Source organism: Mus pahari, chromosome 16 (assembly GCF_900095145.1).
Source record: "Mus pahari chromosome 16, PAHARI_EIJ_v1.1, whole genome shotgun sequence".
Taxonomy (NCBI): Eukaryota; Metazoa; Chordata; class Mammalia; order Rodentia; family Muridae; genus Mus; species Mus pahari.
This window is the reverse complement of record NC_034605.1, coordinates 24,510,419-24,525,141: the sequence shown is the minus strand read 5'-3', so window position 1 is coordinate 24,525,141 and position 14,723 is coordinate 24,510,419. Positions and strand designations below refer to the sequence as shown.

Genomic DNA, 14,723 nt, shown 5'->3' with positions numbered 1-14,723 from the left:
GGTATATGCCCAGAAGAGGTATTGTTGGGTCCTCCAGTAGTACTATGTCCAATTTTCTGAGGAACAGCCAGACTGATTTCCAGAGTGGTTGTACAAGCTTGCAATCCCACCAGCAATGGAGGAGTGTTCCTATTTCTCCACAACTCAGGCAAACTTTCTAACTGGAAAGAAAAGGGGTCAAGGACAGGGTCAACCCAGCTTTCAAGAAATCTGCTTTTCCTACAGACCTGGGAAAGTGTGAGCATTTTATTGAGTTGTTGCCGGGGTAAGGTTTATTAGTCATGAGAATGGCTTTTCTCCCTCCAGGAAACTTCCTAGTTAGGATGCAAATTAGATGCAGTTTGTTCTCAGAAACATCTGGACATGGCCCTGTATGTGGAGGGTTCTTGTCCCGTGATATGACAAGAGGGTAGGGACAGGTACTGAAGAGGGGAACTCGTGCGTGACTAGGTCTAAGAGTTAAAGCTGTGAGAGTCTGTTGTCTGTTATCCCATGTGTGTCCTATTGCTGTGTCACTTTCTCTCTTCTATCATAGACTGGCAAGCCTTAGAACATCTTGTTTTCCTTCACTATTATGGGATTTTACATGCTTTTATTAGTTTGCTAAATAATTCCCCAGAAACTTCCCGAGAAAGAGTACATGAAACATGACATTTTCTGAATCTTGAAAATGTTTAAGACTGGTAAGGTGTCTGTGGGTAAAAGGTGCTTGCTTACATGCCTGGGTTTGATTTGTGTGACCCACATGATAGGAAGAAGGCACAGGCTCTGCAAGCTATCCTTTGATGGCCACGTGCACACTGTGGCATCTGCCCCTCTCTAAATAAATAAATGTAATGAAAATGTCTATTCACATTTAATCAATAGTTTGGTGTAGACTTGTAGATGTGATTGATCATGATTCGTCCTCTCAGCCACTTGTAAGGATGAGGTGTGAGGTCCGAGTTCCAGGAGGAACTGAGTAACTGTGAGCTCCAGGCTTGCCCATGCCACTTACAGAGCAGTGTCAAGAGTGCACCAGGGAAGCGCCTGCATGGTGAATCCCCAGGCTCTCCCCTAGGACTCCATCAGGATTCCTGTCTGAGGATTTTTATTTTTATTTTTTAATTTATAAGTCATTGATTTCCTGTCCTCTAGCCTTCATTTTTGATGTATTTTTTTTTTTAAAAAGGACACTGTTCTGAATCTGAATACTTTATCATTTGTCTTTTTTCTTTTTTTCCTTTATACAAATACTGTTCTCTTCTGATAGTCCTGATTCAAGCTTGCCTTGAATGGGATGGGAGCGTTTGATAGACCCTTCCACCTGGAGAGCTAAGGTCTTCGGGCAGGTAAACATCTCTCTTTTCTGTAATTCCCCGCTGTTCTTTTCCAGGAAGCCCCAGGTTTGAGGGCATACTTTCTACCAGACTTTTAAAAAGGGATTTACTTATCAGCTCCGTTGTTTCATTCCCCACCCGTTTCCTAGGAGATTTCTTCAACTTTATTTTGTAACTTCAAAACATTTTCTGCAACTAAACTATTAAAGACTTTCTTCCCTTTCTTTTACCTCCTGGAAGAGATGATGATTCCAACAACAACAACAACAACAACAACAACAACAACAACAACAACATCCCCAAGGTCCCGTGTTGTATTTGTCTTTTCTTAGGTCCTCTCCAATCCCCCTATTGTATTTACTTTTTTCTTTAATTGTAGAAATGTTTTCACAAGTACCTGCTTTCCCTTGGTTCTTGTTCATATTTAAGATTAGAAATGAAAACTCTGATTCTGGATGTTGTATAACCTAGAGATTCTTCGGAGTCACACTGATACCCAACCCTTTCTTCGGGACACTTCACTTATAGCTAGCCGTCTGTTGTTACTATAATACCAGTTTCCAAGGATAGGCAGCTCTGCATTTGCCTGAAGATGGTCTGGTCTGCAAGTCTGTGGCAGCAAAGGTCCTGCGATTTGAGCACTGTACTGACATTTCCTTCGTCTCACGCTTGACTTTTTCCTTCCAATGTTTCTACCCTTTAATCCTCGATCTTGCCGCTTTTTCTTACATGTACAGTCACTTTTCAGAGCCCAGGCTTCTGCCACTCTTTGCAGCCAGTGTTCATAAACTAGATTTACTTGCTAAACTAGCCCGTTCTTCAGCTTCCCACCCCTGCAAGCTCCACCAACTGGCAGCTTGCGTACACCATCTCCAAACAGCTGGAGCTACTTGTTCCTTTGTGACCCGGATGAATGGCTCTGAGCCAGACCTGAGCTTGCATGGATCCTCAGGATTTCTGAACTCCGCCGCACTCTGGAAGGGCCAGGAACCGAGGCGATAAACGCTAAATTCCAGATAGGACTGGAAAACAAACAAACAAACACAACAACAACAAAAAACAACACAGGAGTTTTTTTTTTGTTGTTGTTGTTCACGTTTCTGAATAGATAGGGAAAAATAATGTAGTTAACTTTACAGGGGGTTGTATTTCCATGCCATAACTGAAACCTAAAATTCAGAAAGTACATGCACATTAATTACTGTTGAAAGAACCATTAATTGCCACACGTACAGCATGTCAGGATGGCCGAGTGGTCTAAGGCGCCAGACTCAAGCATTGCTTCCTCGCTCTGAGGGTTCTGGTCTCCCCTGGAGGCGTGGGTTCGAATCCCACTTCTGACAGCTACGCTTTTCTTGCTTTGACAGACTCTCTGTCCATTTTCTATGCAAGCCTACTCCAAACCTTCCGTGAAGTTTGTCCCACTGATCTATGCTTTAGCCCTAAAAGTGGCTTTGCCACAACCACCAACGCACAGAACTGGGGCCCCCTGTTGGAAAACAGGCTCGTGGCAGCCATATACAGCATGGACTGTTTGAATCTTGCGCGAACGGTGTAGGAAATGTGCACCGTCTCCAATGTCACAGTTGAAAGTTGAGTGTGGAATTGACAGGGTCAGATATCCTGACCTTTAGCACCACCAAGGCCATCAAGAGACAAATGCTGGAATACAAAAGGAACTATTCATTGAATAGAATAAATGCAGGAATTTAATGAAACTGTTCACCATGTGAAACAAAGCAAAGCAAAAAGGAAAAAAAAAAAAGTAGGTTCCACCGAGATTTGAACTCGGATCGCTGGATTCAGAGTCCAGAGTGCTAACCATTACACCATGGAACCACTTCCTCCTAATGGGCTTCCACACTATCCATCTGTAAATCCTGATTTTAAAAAATGCATTGCAACAGGAAAGGAACTTGGGTGTTACTTGAAATTGTTACAAATTTTTGTTTCACAGTGACAAACTAGAAGTTTTGTTTGTTTTTCATGAATGTCTCAGCTGTATCCTTGGCTCCTTTATTTATTTTTCCTGCTGGGTTGTTTGTTGTTTTCTTTTTCTTTGTTCAATTAATTTTCTTGGTTAGCACGCCAATAAAAGGGCCTAATTGTGACGTATTCATACAAAAAAGTTATTAAACTTCGTTCTTATCCCCTACTTCTTTCCCCCCTCTCTCCCTTCTCTGCTCCCCTCTAAACCCCCCCTTCCCACCCCCACCCCCCGTTTCCAATCTACTTTCACAGCACATCTAAAGTCACGTCCTCGTGCTCTTTGCAAGCGCATGTTTGGCTTACAAATGGAAGGGAAACATGGCTTTAAATGAAATGTCTAATTGATCTAGTAGTATTTTTGTCGGAGCAACTCACTTCTTCAGTAGAAAAATTTCGTCTTCAGTGGCTGGACCACAGAAATGGCCACGTGGTCTGTACCGCGCCTCTAGTCCTGTTCTTTTGCATCTCAGAGCCTGGCAGCGTCCAGAGCTGTTCCTGTGATTTGTGAATTTTTTTCCCACCACTACAAAAGGCAAACTGGATGTTAGTTCTGCAGTCCTACCATTAGAAATTAAATCTCTCTCTCCATATGTATATATACATGTATGTATGTATATATGCGTGTGTGTGCATGTGTATATATGTACACACACACACACACACACACACACACACACACACACACACACACACACGGTATCTACAGACTTGTCATGCGCAACTACTGCATGTCAGAAAGAGTTCCGTCAGCTGCAATCAAGGAGCCGCAGCTTGTAAAATGCTTTTGCCTCAGCAGAAGGCGGCCGGTGCGACGGCAGAGGCTTCCTCCCTGCTCTACAGTCCCACGATCGGGCCTTGGCGGCTCCGCTGAAGTTCACTCGGGGCGTGCAGCGTGAGCGTGGAAAGCAAGACAGGTGGTCTTGAGAAAGAAGCAAAGGTTCACTGTGTCAGGACCGTGGACCGGCTTTAGACTTTCCGGGTGTAACTGTGCACGGCTCTTTTTGCCTTCATTCTACGCCACAGGCTCAACTCTGCAAGTCTCACCCCTGCCTCTTTCTTTTCCTTCCTCCCGACCCCCACCTTCTCCTCTTCCTAAAGTGTAGACACCCTCTTTCTTTTCCTTTTCCAGAGTGCAATTGAAATCACCGAGCTGGAAGCCTTCAGGAGAAGATAATTTCTGAGTTGAGGCCGACCACGGAGAAGGAGGTACGAGGGCTCCAGGAAATTCTAAGGGACAACACGAAATCAAGGAGCCCCTAGCTGGTGGGCAAGAGGCAGCAGCGAGGCAAGACATTTATGCCATTGTTAATTAATTTACTTTTATTGAAAGCATTTCATACAATATGTTTTGATCATTTTTGTTTCCCTTTGCAAGGCATTTCTTAGACACACACAGCTCAGATGAGCGCGATTCGGCTTCAAAAGGAAACGAGAAGACTGTGGTGATGGTGAAGACTTGGTTTTCCGTCTCCCGGACGGGAAAGAATCCACTTCTTCAGAGGCCTAGGCTGCGCTGTCTCTAGTTGCAAGTCGACGCCGGGAAAGCGAAAGACCCACATTCATCCTTCATTCGTTGACTAAGGCCACAAGAAAGAACTTTAGAGTATTCAGGCCCTAGCCTATAGTAGGTGAGTGGAATAATGTCTCTTAACTTGAATGAATTAAAGAAAACTTGTTAACTGTTGCTGGAGCCTTTTGTGTGGTGGACATGCAAAGAGATTAGGGGAGCGAGTACCACACAAATTACGGGTCTATTAACTGATAGTTGAAGCAATTAGTTGGGACTGCTGTGGGTATGACATATAGCACAAAAGATGACCAACTGGCAGTGGTGGGATTCGAACCCACGCCCCCGAAGAGACTGGAGCCTTAATCCAGCGCCTTAGACCGCTCGGCCACACTACCGTTGAGATTGGAAGTTTGAACTATAGCAAAAATACCCGTCTAGTTGCAATAAAGATTTAAAAAAAAAAAAAACCGGCTGGCAGCGGTGGGATTCGAACCCACGCCCCCGAAGAGACTGGAGCCTTAATCCAGCGCCTTAGACCGCTCGGCCACGCTACCCCCGTCGAGGGCAGTTTACGTCTCATCTTCCTGAAGGATCCATAACAATCCAGGTTCCTTTCCTTTGCACGCGGCTCTCTGCAGTGAGCTTTCATTCTGCACTCTATGCTCTAACGCAGAAGCGCAGGCTCTGTTCTGGCTTTGTATCATGAGGCTTCGTAGCAGAAACTCTGTTAGGTGCTATTGTATCATAACTAAGAAACTACAATTATGAGACGTTGAGATCAGCGCCAGCAATAGCAGGAATACATGATTACAGAGGCTTCCGTCACGGGTGCCTCCTTAGCGCAGTAGGCAGCGCGTCAGTCTCATAATCTGAAGGTCCTGAGTTCGAACCTCAGAGGGGGCAGCCTTAACCTTTTAAAAAAAATACTTCACCTTTCTTTAATTTTAATTCCTACGAAGAGAATTGAGTTCGTGTGTACAGAGACCCAAAAAAACTACTAATGAAATGGAACGGGTAGTTTTATTTGTGTAATATAATGGTCTGTTAGAAAGTTATAAAATAGCGATTTTCTTTAAGAATTAAACACTCGGCCAGTGTGTGGGAGTACGCCTATAATATTTCAACATTCGGGAGGCAGAGGCAGGTGGATCTCTACATGGCGAGTTCCGAGGCCCAGACTTTACAAATTAAACTTACTAATTTTTCACCATCCATACTATTGGAGCAAGGAGAATTTTCAGGTGCCTTTCAAATACGCTTGGCATTTGGTTATTACATAAATACCAAGGCCAGGAAACTCCCCTGCCCAGGATGTAAAAGAAAGGGAGGCCAGAGAGCGAGTATGAAAGGTGTAAGATATGTGTAATTGCCGGTTTGGTCCTTTTAACCATTCTTCTGGTATTGCTTATTATCGGCTCATTTCATCCCACTCCTCATGATACTCCATGTCAAAAACGAAACAAAACTAAAATATAAAAATAAACCACAAACCTTTCAGGACCATTCTCACCAGGCTGGGCTTTCGGTGTTGACAGAATTTCTAAGTCATCCAAACAGCAAGATTCAGGAAGAAGTCTAAAAGAGAAATAAGGCGAGGAAGACAAATATTCTGGGTTAAGATTGTATTTTACACACAGCTCTCAGTATCTCGGTGAAGCCAGAAGACTTCAGCAGGTGTTTGTTTGGTTTTCCCTTCGCCCATTCTGTGCCGGACACCATCTAAAGCTTGTCCATCTGTCCTCTCTCAGCTCCGAATCTGCCGTCCAATTCTCTGTCCTATGGAGGGACACCTCGAAACTCCATCGCCACAGTCTTTCCTGTTAACGCCCGTCAATAAGACGAGCCAGAGAGAGAATGGCAGGCAGGAGAAAGGAGATCGACTTCGTGTCTGAAGTGTTTTTGTTTTGTGTTTTGATTTTAGTTTTTCTCGTCTGTCAAACTGTCCTTACCTCCACTCTATTTGTGTTCCCAAGACCATCTCATTATAGAAGCTACTAACGGCTGAAGCAGCACCCCTATTACCCCCAACCCTGGCCAGTGCTTCCTCCTTAAAGCTGTGGCGCCCTTCCTCAGAAACTCTGACCTCTTCTCCTGTAGTCCCCAAGCCCAGCAAGGTAGCAGCTATTTCCTGCAACTACTTTCGCTCCATTAACTTAATTGAGAATTACTGTTTCCTAACTCGGTCCTTGCTGTTACATAGGGGTGAGGATTTAACACTGAACACCGGAAGAGAAAAATGCTCTTTTGGAGTTTGCATTTCAGAGACAAATAACAGACAATAAAACTTTAAGTCAGTTGGCCAATTGTAGAATTAAAAAATAAAGGGTGGGGGAGGAATTGCTTTTCTTGTATCTTTATCCACTAAATAACATCGAACTTCCAGAGCCCGGATAGCTCAGTCGGTAGAGCATCAGACTTTTAATCTGAGGGTCCAGGGTTCAAGTCCCTGTTCGGGCGTCTCTCTTTTTCTCTTCCCCGGGTCAGCATTTGTCTAGTGACGGGGCTTATGCTTCTTAAGGGATTTCTCGACGACTAAACCTGGAAACCAGGTATTTTTGAACAACTTTATTTAGCCAGATCTGTAAACCTACATCACATTAATATCGAGTGTATATCAGTAACGAAGTTTCGTATCCATTAAAAAAGGAGGACTTCAGGTAAAATCCGGTACTAGCTGTTCATCTATGAGTTCCTTTTTTCAATAAATTAAGTTGTTGGATAGAGTGCTGTCTGAAGAAACGTGGGTAGAAGAGCTCTTTTCAACTGGAGTAAGTTGGCAACCAGCTCACGTTCTAGAGTTCAGGAGGCAATTGAAGTTTTTTTTAAACTGCTAGAAAAACAACTGCCCCCTCTGAGGTTCGAACTCAGGACCTTCAGATTATGAGACTGACGCGCTGCCTACTGCGCTAAGGAGGCACGTGGTACCATCTTTGGGACATTTCAGTGTAGTAACACATACACACTATGTTTTGCCTACATTAGTCCAAATGGTGTTATTAAAATTCTAAAAACTCCACTCTCCCTCACCCACGCACTGAAAATATCTGGAAGACTCAACAGCTCTCCAAACCTCAACTAGATAAAAAAAAAAAAAAAAAAAAAGAGTCATTTTGATCCTTCTGCTCCCCCTCAGGACATATATGCAAGGGGTTGTGGTCTTAACAAAAGCATTTCCTCAGCCAGTCATTCCATCTTCTCACCCTTTTCGTTGCACATCAAATATGCAAAGTCGTCTTTCTAAGTCCCATAGACTTTTCAACACACTGCACGCAGTCTTCTTACTACTCCTCGGTCCAGGAGTCCAAAAGGGACACAAGAGAGCTCAAATCTTAACGAATAAATTGTTCTTTATATAAATTCCTGGGTATCTGTTAGTGTGAGAACAGGAAAGAGTGAAAACTGGAGTTACCCGGATTTGCCTGGGGGTTGAACTGGTTTCACACTAGGATTTCTCTCGTTCTTAGTGTCTCCCTCGGATTTGGGAATCGTTCAATTGAGTGTTTGGTTTTCCGCGTAAAGTGAAGAAGTTGGAGAAAACACAGAAACCATTTAAAATACTCTCCCCACCCCCGGAAAGCAAAGTGGTTTTACTGTCTCTGTCTCTGCTGTTGCCGAGAACCCCGACTTTCCATTTATAAAGTGTTCCAAGTGTTATAAGCATTACAGTGTACAAGAGTTCCAAGTGACCCGGTCATGGATCTTCAGTGCCCAATGTTAGTGTGTGTCGTCCAGTGTGTATAGCCCTGAGTGGTTACCCTGCAATGTAGATTAACTGCTAGTTTGTATCAAGTAATGTAGACAGTGCTAGTTTGTATCAAGATTCTGATAGTTTTTTTTTTTTTTTTTAGTCTATGAAGAGCATGACAGTATTTTTTAAGAGTTCAGATAATGAAGATAAGAAAGATTATCATACAAATACTACCAGCGTCACCACCCAGACAACACTGGAAAACTCTGATTATCCTATTTTAACAACAGAAAGAAGGGACACAGAACTGGATTAGGGAATAGATGATCAAAAGAGAGCTAACTGCTCTTCACAGAATGAAGAATTTAGATGTGGAAGTGTATAAGGAGTGTATTAGTCAGGGTTCCCTAGAGGAACAAAATAGATAGAATGAAGGATTTATTGGAGTGGCTTACAGACTGTGGTTTGACAATGCTGTTCACCAATGGAAAGTCCAAGAATCTAGGAGTTTAGTCCATAAGATTGGATGCCTCCGATGGTCTTTAGTATATGCTGGAATCCTGAAGAAGCAGGCTTTAATGCCAGTGAAAGAATGGACCGGCTAGTGAGAGCAAGCAGCAATGAGAGAGCAAGCTTCCTCCTTCCACGTCATTTATACGTACTTCCAGCAGAAGGCGAGGCCCAGATCAAAGGTGTATCCTTCCCACCTCAAAAGATTTGGACAGAGGCGTATCTTCCCATCTCAAAAGATCCATTAGTAGGTCTTCTCACTTCAAATGATGAAGATCAAAATCTCTCACAGTAAAAAGCAGACAATAAAACACTCCCAAGCTGCATCATTGCTCAGTTGAAAGTAGCACTGTGCCTTATAGATGAACAGATGCAGTCTTAGGGCTTGTTTTACCTTGGTTTCAGTTGTTGTAATAGAACACTATAAAAGCAGCTTAGGCAGGAAAGGCATTATTTCACATTCAAATTGTAGTTCATCATCTAGGAAAGTCAGCGCAGGAACAAAAAGTAGAAACTTGCAGGCAGGAGCTGAAGCAGAAGCCCTGGAGGAGTGCTGCTTACTGGCTTGTTCCCTAGGGCTTGCTCAACAGCTTTCTTAGACACCCCAGGACCACCTGCTCAGGGGTGGTACCACCTATAGTGGTTGGGCCCTCCCACGTCAATTACCAATTAATCAAGACAATAGTTACAGACTTGTCTATAGGCAAGCTGATGGGAACTCTCCAGAAAACTCTTGCCTTGTCAAATTGACGGGAAACAAACAAGCAAACAAACACAAAACAGCCTGGACATAGCTCCTGAGTTTAAGAAATTGTAATCTCAGAGAGAGAGAGAGAGAGAGAGAGAGAGAGAGAGAGAGAGAGAGAGAGAGAGAGGCACAAAGGAAAAAAAAATAAATTGTAATCTTTGCAGGAGGGAAAATTGAGGACATTTTAATGACATGGGCTAGCCCCAGTGCAGATCTTATTTCGACCTCGATCTTTTTATCTATCAAGTCATGCATCAAATTAGAGCCACAGGAAAATAAAATGTTTAGCTCTTAAGTACTGTCATTTGGAAAGTGGCCTTGGAAACCATCTTGATTAGTACAAACGCTTAGTGAAACCTTACGTACTGGTTAATTTCTTTTGTCAGCTTGACCGGGTTCAGAATCCCCTAAGACGGCTGGCCTCTGGTACGTCTGTGAGTTTCCAGAGATATTTACCTGAGGGAGGAAGACCTACCCTGAGTGTAGACAGCTGGATGGAATAAAAAGGAAAAAACCCAGAGCTGTCATTTGTGGGCTCACTGTGGCCTGACTGAGACCAGTGCCTTCATACTCTCCCTGCTGGGACTCCCTGCACACGGGACAACCCCCCCAAAGACTGGGAACCACAGTCAACTCTTATTCCCACAAGAGGCTTGTGTCAGCAGTTTGGTCTCAGTGATGACAACGGTACCATTCAGTACAGGAAACATGACAAATGGTTATTGATAATTGATCATATTTAACAGACAGTACAAATAGAAAATTTAGCAAATTCTGTTCAGGCTCTAAACTTATTATAGAAAGTGAGAAAAATCTTAAGACTCTTTGGTTGGTTGGTTGGTTTGGTTTGGTTGGAGGAGGGCTGGGAAAGGGTGAGTGGCTGTTGAGACATAGTTTCACTTTGTATCTACTATGGTTTGTATATGCTTGGCCCAGAGAGTAGCACTATTAGAAGGCGTGGCTCTGTTGGAGTAGGTGTGGCCTTGTTGGAGTAGGTGTGTCACTGTAGTTGTAGGCTGTAAGACCCTCATCCTATCTGCCTGGAAGTGACTATTCTGCTAGCAGCCTTCAGGTGAAGATGCAGAACTCTCGGCTCAGCCTGCACCATGCCTGCCTGGATGCTGTCATGCCCCTGCCTTGATGATAATGGACTGAAACTCTGAGCCTGTAAGCCAGCCCCAATTAAATGTACTTAAAAGAATTACCTTGGTCATGGTGTCTGTTCACAGCAGTAAAACCTTAACTAAGACATTATCCTTGGCTGGCCTGAAACTCATTCTGCAGACAGGATAGTCTCAAACCCATGGAGATCTGCCTGCCTCTGCCTCTTGGATACCAGGATTAAACCCACGTGACACTTTGCCCTTCCTGTATTGCTTACACTTTTGATATCCTCATAGCCTTTGTCATTGCACAGGGCGTGACTTGCTTACTTAGGATAGCAAGATTTTCTGTTTTTCTTCAGGGTTAGGATCACTTTTCAGATTCATCAAAGTATAAATGAATGCTTAACGGTTTGCTCCTCTGGGAAAGGCGGGAGATAGCAGCACTAGGTATGTATTGACAAGAAGGTTTTTGCTGTTCCTGGTCACAGCAAAGATGTCAGAAGGTTGGTCTGTTTAAATCGCATTTCCAAATTGTAATACAGGAGGAATACACTTCTGTAATTTGGGAAGGTCGAAGGATTAACACTGGGGAAGGGACTTGAATAAGTTCTATACTTATATTTTCAATAAGGCTTAAAGATCAATGTGATTTTTATTAGGAAGGCAGTATGCCATCCATCAAACTGAAAGGTTTTCCAGTATGGGGACTTCGGAGGAAGCTTTAGAAGTGCAAAAGGATCAATAAAGTAGAAATTAGCAACAAGAAAAAAAAAAGGATAGAGCCGGGAGTGGTGGTGCACACCTTTAATCCCAGCACTCGGGAGGCAGAGGCAGGTGAATTTCTGAGTTCGTAGGCCAGCCTGGTCTACAAAGTGAGTTCGAGGACAGCCAGGGCTATAGAGAGAAACCCTGTCTTGAAAAACCAAAATAGGATCGATCATTTCCTGTTTCCTTCCCCTATGATTAAAGCAGGGCTCTCCTTACCATACTGCGCCCCCTTTTGACTGGCGGCTGCTTGTGTTTTACACTTGTTTATCTGTATTGTTTCAAAGTTCCCTTTCATTACTTAATGGAACAAGTGACTGTTCTGATTTGGTCTGTTGGGAGGAACTCAATTCAGAACTATGGCTTCATAAATTTTATTTAGGGATATCCTATTTAACGATTGTGACAAAAATTCATATGCTAAGAAAAAGAAAGAAAATTTGGAGTTGTTTATTTTTTTAGACTGGCTGTTTACACTAGCAAACAAAGTAATGGTCTAAGCATGGCGCTTTCCATCATACGTTTTCACTTGTTCGTCTCTCCTGCTGCCCTGCCCATGTCGTTTATGCTTGCCATAGGCAAAATCCTGAGTATTCATGATGTTCTATTGCTGTGAAGAGACACTACAATCACTTTAACTGTCATAAAAGAAAGCACTTAATTGGACTGCCTCAAAGGTTTAGTTCATTACGATCCTGGTCATGGTGGGAAGCAAGCCGGCATAAAGGCAGACTTGGTACTGGAGGGGTAGCTGAGACTCCTACATCCTGATCAGGCAACAGGAAAAGAATGAAGACACGCAGCCCAGCTCGAGCATTTGACACTCCAGAACCCAGCCCCAGTGATACACTTCCAACAAGGCCACATCTCCAAGGAGCATACATCTGCCAAGTGGCATCAAACTACCGCACGTGCCCAAATGTTTGTGCTGCTGGTAGCTGGCTCACCCACCCAAGTGAGGCTGGGAACATGAGTGGTACAAGCTATGTAAGAGTAGAAATTGGGCTCAACATCAGCTTAGTGTCCAGGGCAGGTCTCACTCGCTGTGGGGTCCTGATTTTCATCATCAATTAACAAAACAAAAACCCAAAGAAAATACCATCATACATTTTACCTTAGGCTGAATGCAGTTGGCCATTATGTAAAAAAAAAAAAAAAAAAAAAAAAAGTCCTAAATATAGGTGATTCACAGAAACAATCTTAGAAACAGCCACAGGAGGAGTAGAATATCCTGCTATACCACAAAACAGACAGAAGAGAGTTATAATTATGACCTGTTTTGTTTTTGAGACAGAGTCTTACTTTATAGCCCTGGTTGGCCTGGAATTCTCTATGTAGACTGGGCTGGCCTTGAATTCATAAAGATCTTCCCTGCCTCTCCTACCTGAATGCTGCTGTCAACACAGCCAGACCCAAGTCTTATTTTAGTCTTTAACAGCAGAGTCTAGTATTTTAAAGGAATTATGAACCATCTCTGCTTAAGCAGTTTTCTTGTGTTTTTATATTCTTTTTGTTTGTTTGTTTTTGTTTTTTGAGTTCATTTATAGTCTTATTTTATTGCTTAGCATTCTTCTGTATTTGTGAAAGGGCAGTCAGGACTGTGACACTGGACTATGTTTTATAAGGTATTGTTACAGGAAGCAGTTAGGCAACAGAAATGGGACGTCTTTATTATCCTTGAAAATATATGTGAGAATACTTAAAAGCAGAGAAATTAAGTAAAAATCAAAGTGCAGGCCCTGAGTAGCAACTATCTCAAGTTATAGTAGTGAAGTGATGAAATAGAGTCACTATACAATACAGGAAAAAAAAAGTGGCGGGAGAGGTGAGTCTCTAATTAAGGAACAGTTGTCAATTAGCTTGCATCCCAAGAAATTTAAACAGGGCCAAAAAAAGTGCCACAACATGTGGAAACTGGGAAGTGGATGGTCATGATCAGTTGGACTGAATGAAAGCCTGTAGCTGAGTCTGACGTGAGCTATCACCATTAAGACACGAGAACCTGTGCTAGCTTGATTTAAAAGCTTTTGAGCTTTTTTTTCATGGGAATAAAGAAGAGTTAAGTTCTGAGAAACAGATGCGTTGGAGAAAAAGATGCAGAACAGCTAAAAGCCTGAAGGAAGACAGTAAATACAGAAGTAATTTTATTAAAGAAAAAAAAAAGGGTAAATTCACGTGGTTGCCGAAACCCGGGATCGAACCAGGGACCTTTAGATCTTCAGTCTAACGCTCTCCCAACTGAGCTATTTCGGCCACGCCCCGTGTCTCTTTACGTTGAGTTCTAATGGCTTTATCACGTAGGTCCAGGCTGGGCGTGCCCGAAGAACGTCACGTTTAACAGCGTCACTTAGACAGTCTAAGATTAACTAAGTATTTCGATGTTCAGACAGCTTCCTGTATCATAAAGAGAAACGCAAGGAGACAATTTAAATCACTCTCTAAAATTTTCCTTCCTTAGCACTGTTAAACCTAGTATTTGAGAGGCGGAGGCACGTGGATCTCTCTAAATTCAGGGCTAGCCTTCGTAGAGTTGCAGCTCAGGGCTCAAAAATTGCCTTAATGATCATGTTCATTTTTAATAATAGCAACATGTAAATATACATTTTCTAGAATGTATTTCGGGTCAATTCCTACATATAAGCAGGGGAGCACCGACTCTATCGTACCTTTCATGTCTTTTGAATTTGATTTGCTGGGATTTGTGGTTGGTTAATTGAATAAATCCAACATTAACACACCAGATAGCTGATTGGCCAATTAAAGTCATAGTTCTTGCAAGAGAGAAGCCAACAGTTTCCCTGGTGGTCTAGTGGTTAGGATTCGGCGCTCTCACCGCCGCGGCCCGGGTTCGATTCCCGGTCAGGGAAAAGGATATTTTGTTTTTCCAGACCTCACTCAAACTTTTTGGTCTCAACATTGTACAGTAAAATTACCGGTTTCATAAATAAGTGAGCTTCAACTTTGTATCCAATTTACTTGTGCTATTCCAACTGCAAACTATCAGCTTATGTAATTTCATGATTTTCAAAATTTTACTAATAATTATTTGATCCTGTGAAGACCGAGATTTTTATTTTCCGAATGCTTA

General features: G+C 42.8%; 9 non-coding genes across 9 annotated transcripts; 4 read left to right on the top strand and 5 right to left on the bottom strand.

Moving 5' to 3' along the window:
- Positions 1 to 2,557: 2,557 nt before the first annotated feature.
- Positions 2,558 to 2,662, top strand: Trnal-caa. The gene is made up of 2 exons: positions 2,558 to 2,595; positions 2,618 to 2,662. It is a non-coding gene; the product is annotated as a tRNA-Leu (tRNA).
- Positions 2,663 to 3,086: 424 nt separating this feature from the next.
- Positions 3,087 to 3,158, bottom strand: Trnaq-cug. Its single transcript has one exon. It is a non-coding gene; the product is annotated as a tRNA-Gln (tRNA).
- A 1,973-nt stretch (positions 3,159 to 5,131) lies between these two features.
- Positions 5,132 to 5,213, bottom strand: Trnal-aag. The gene has a single exon. It is a non-coding gene; the product is annotated as a tRNA-Leu (tRNA).
- A 77-nt stretch (positions 5,214 to 5,290) lies between these two features.
- Positions 5,291 to 5,372, bottom strand: Trnal-aag. Its single transcript has one exon. It is a non-coding gene; the product is annotated as a tRNA-Leu (tRNA).
- A 276-nt stretch (positions 5,373 to 5,648) lies between these two features.
- Trnam-cau lies at positions 5,649 to 5,721 on the top strand. The gene has a single exon. It is a non-coding gene; the product is annotated as a tRNA-Met (tRNA).
- Positions 5,722 to 7,202: 1,481 nt separating this feature from the next.
- Trnak-uuu lies at positions 7,203 to 7,275 on the top strand. The gene has a single exon. It is a non-coding gene; the product is annotated as a tRNA-Lys (tRNA).
- Positions 7,276 to 7,661: 386 nt separating this feature from the next.
- On the bottom strand, positions 7,662 to 7,734 carry Trnam-cau. Its single transcript has one exon. It is a non-coding gene; the product is annotated as a tRNA-Met (tRNA).
- A 6,081-nt stretch (positions 7,735 to 13,815) lies between these two features.
- Trnaf-gaa lies at positions 13,816 to 13,888 on the bottom strand. The gene has a single exon. It is a non-coding gene; the product is annotated as a tRNA-Phe (tRNA).
- A 542-nt stretch (positions 13,889 to 14,430) lies between these two features.
- Trnae-cuc lies at positions 14,431 to 14,502 on the top strand. The gene has a single exon. It is a non-coding gene; the product is annotated as a tRNA-Glu (tRNA).
- Positions 14,503 to 14,723: the final 221 nt, after the last annotated feature.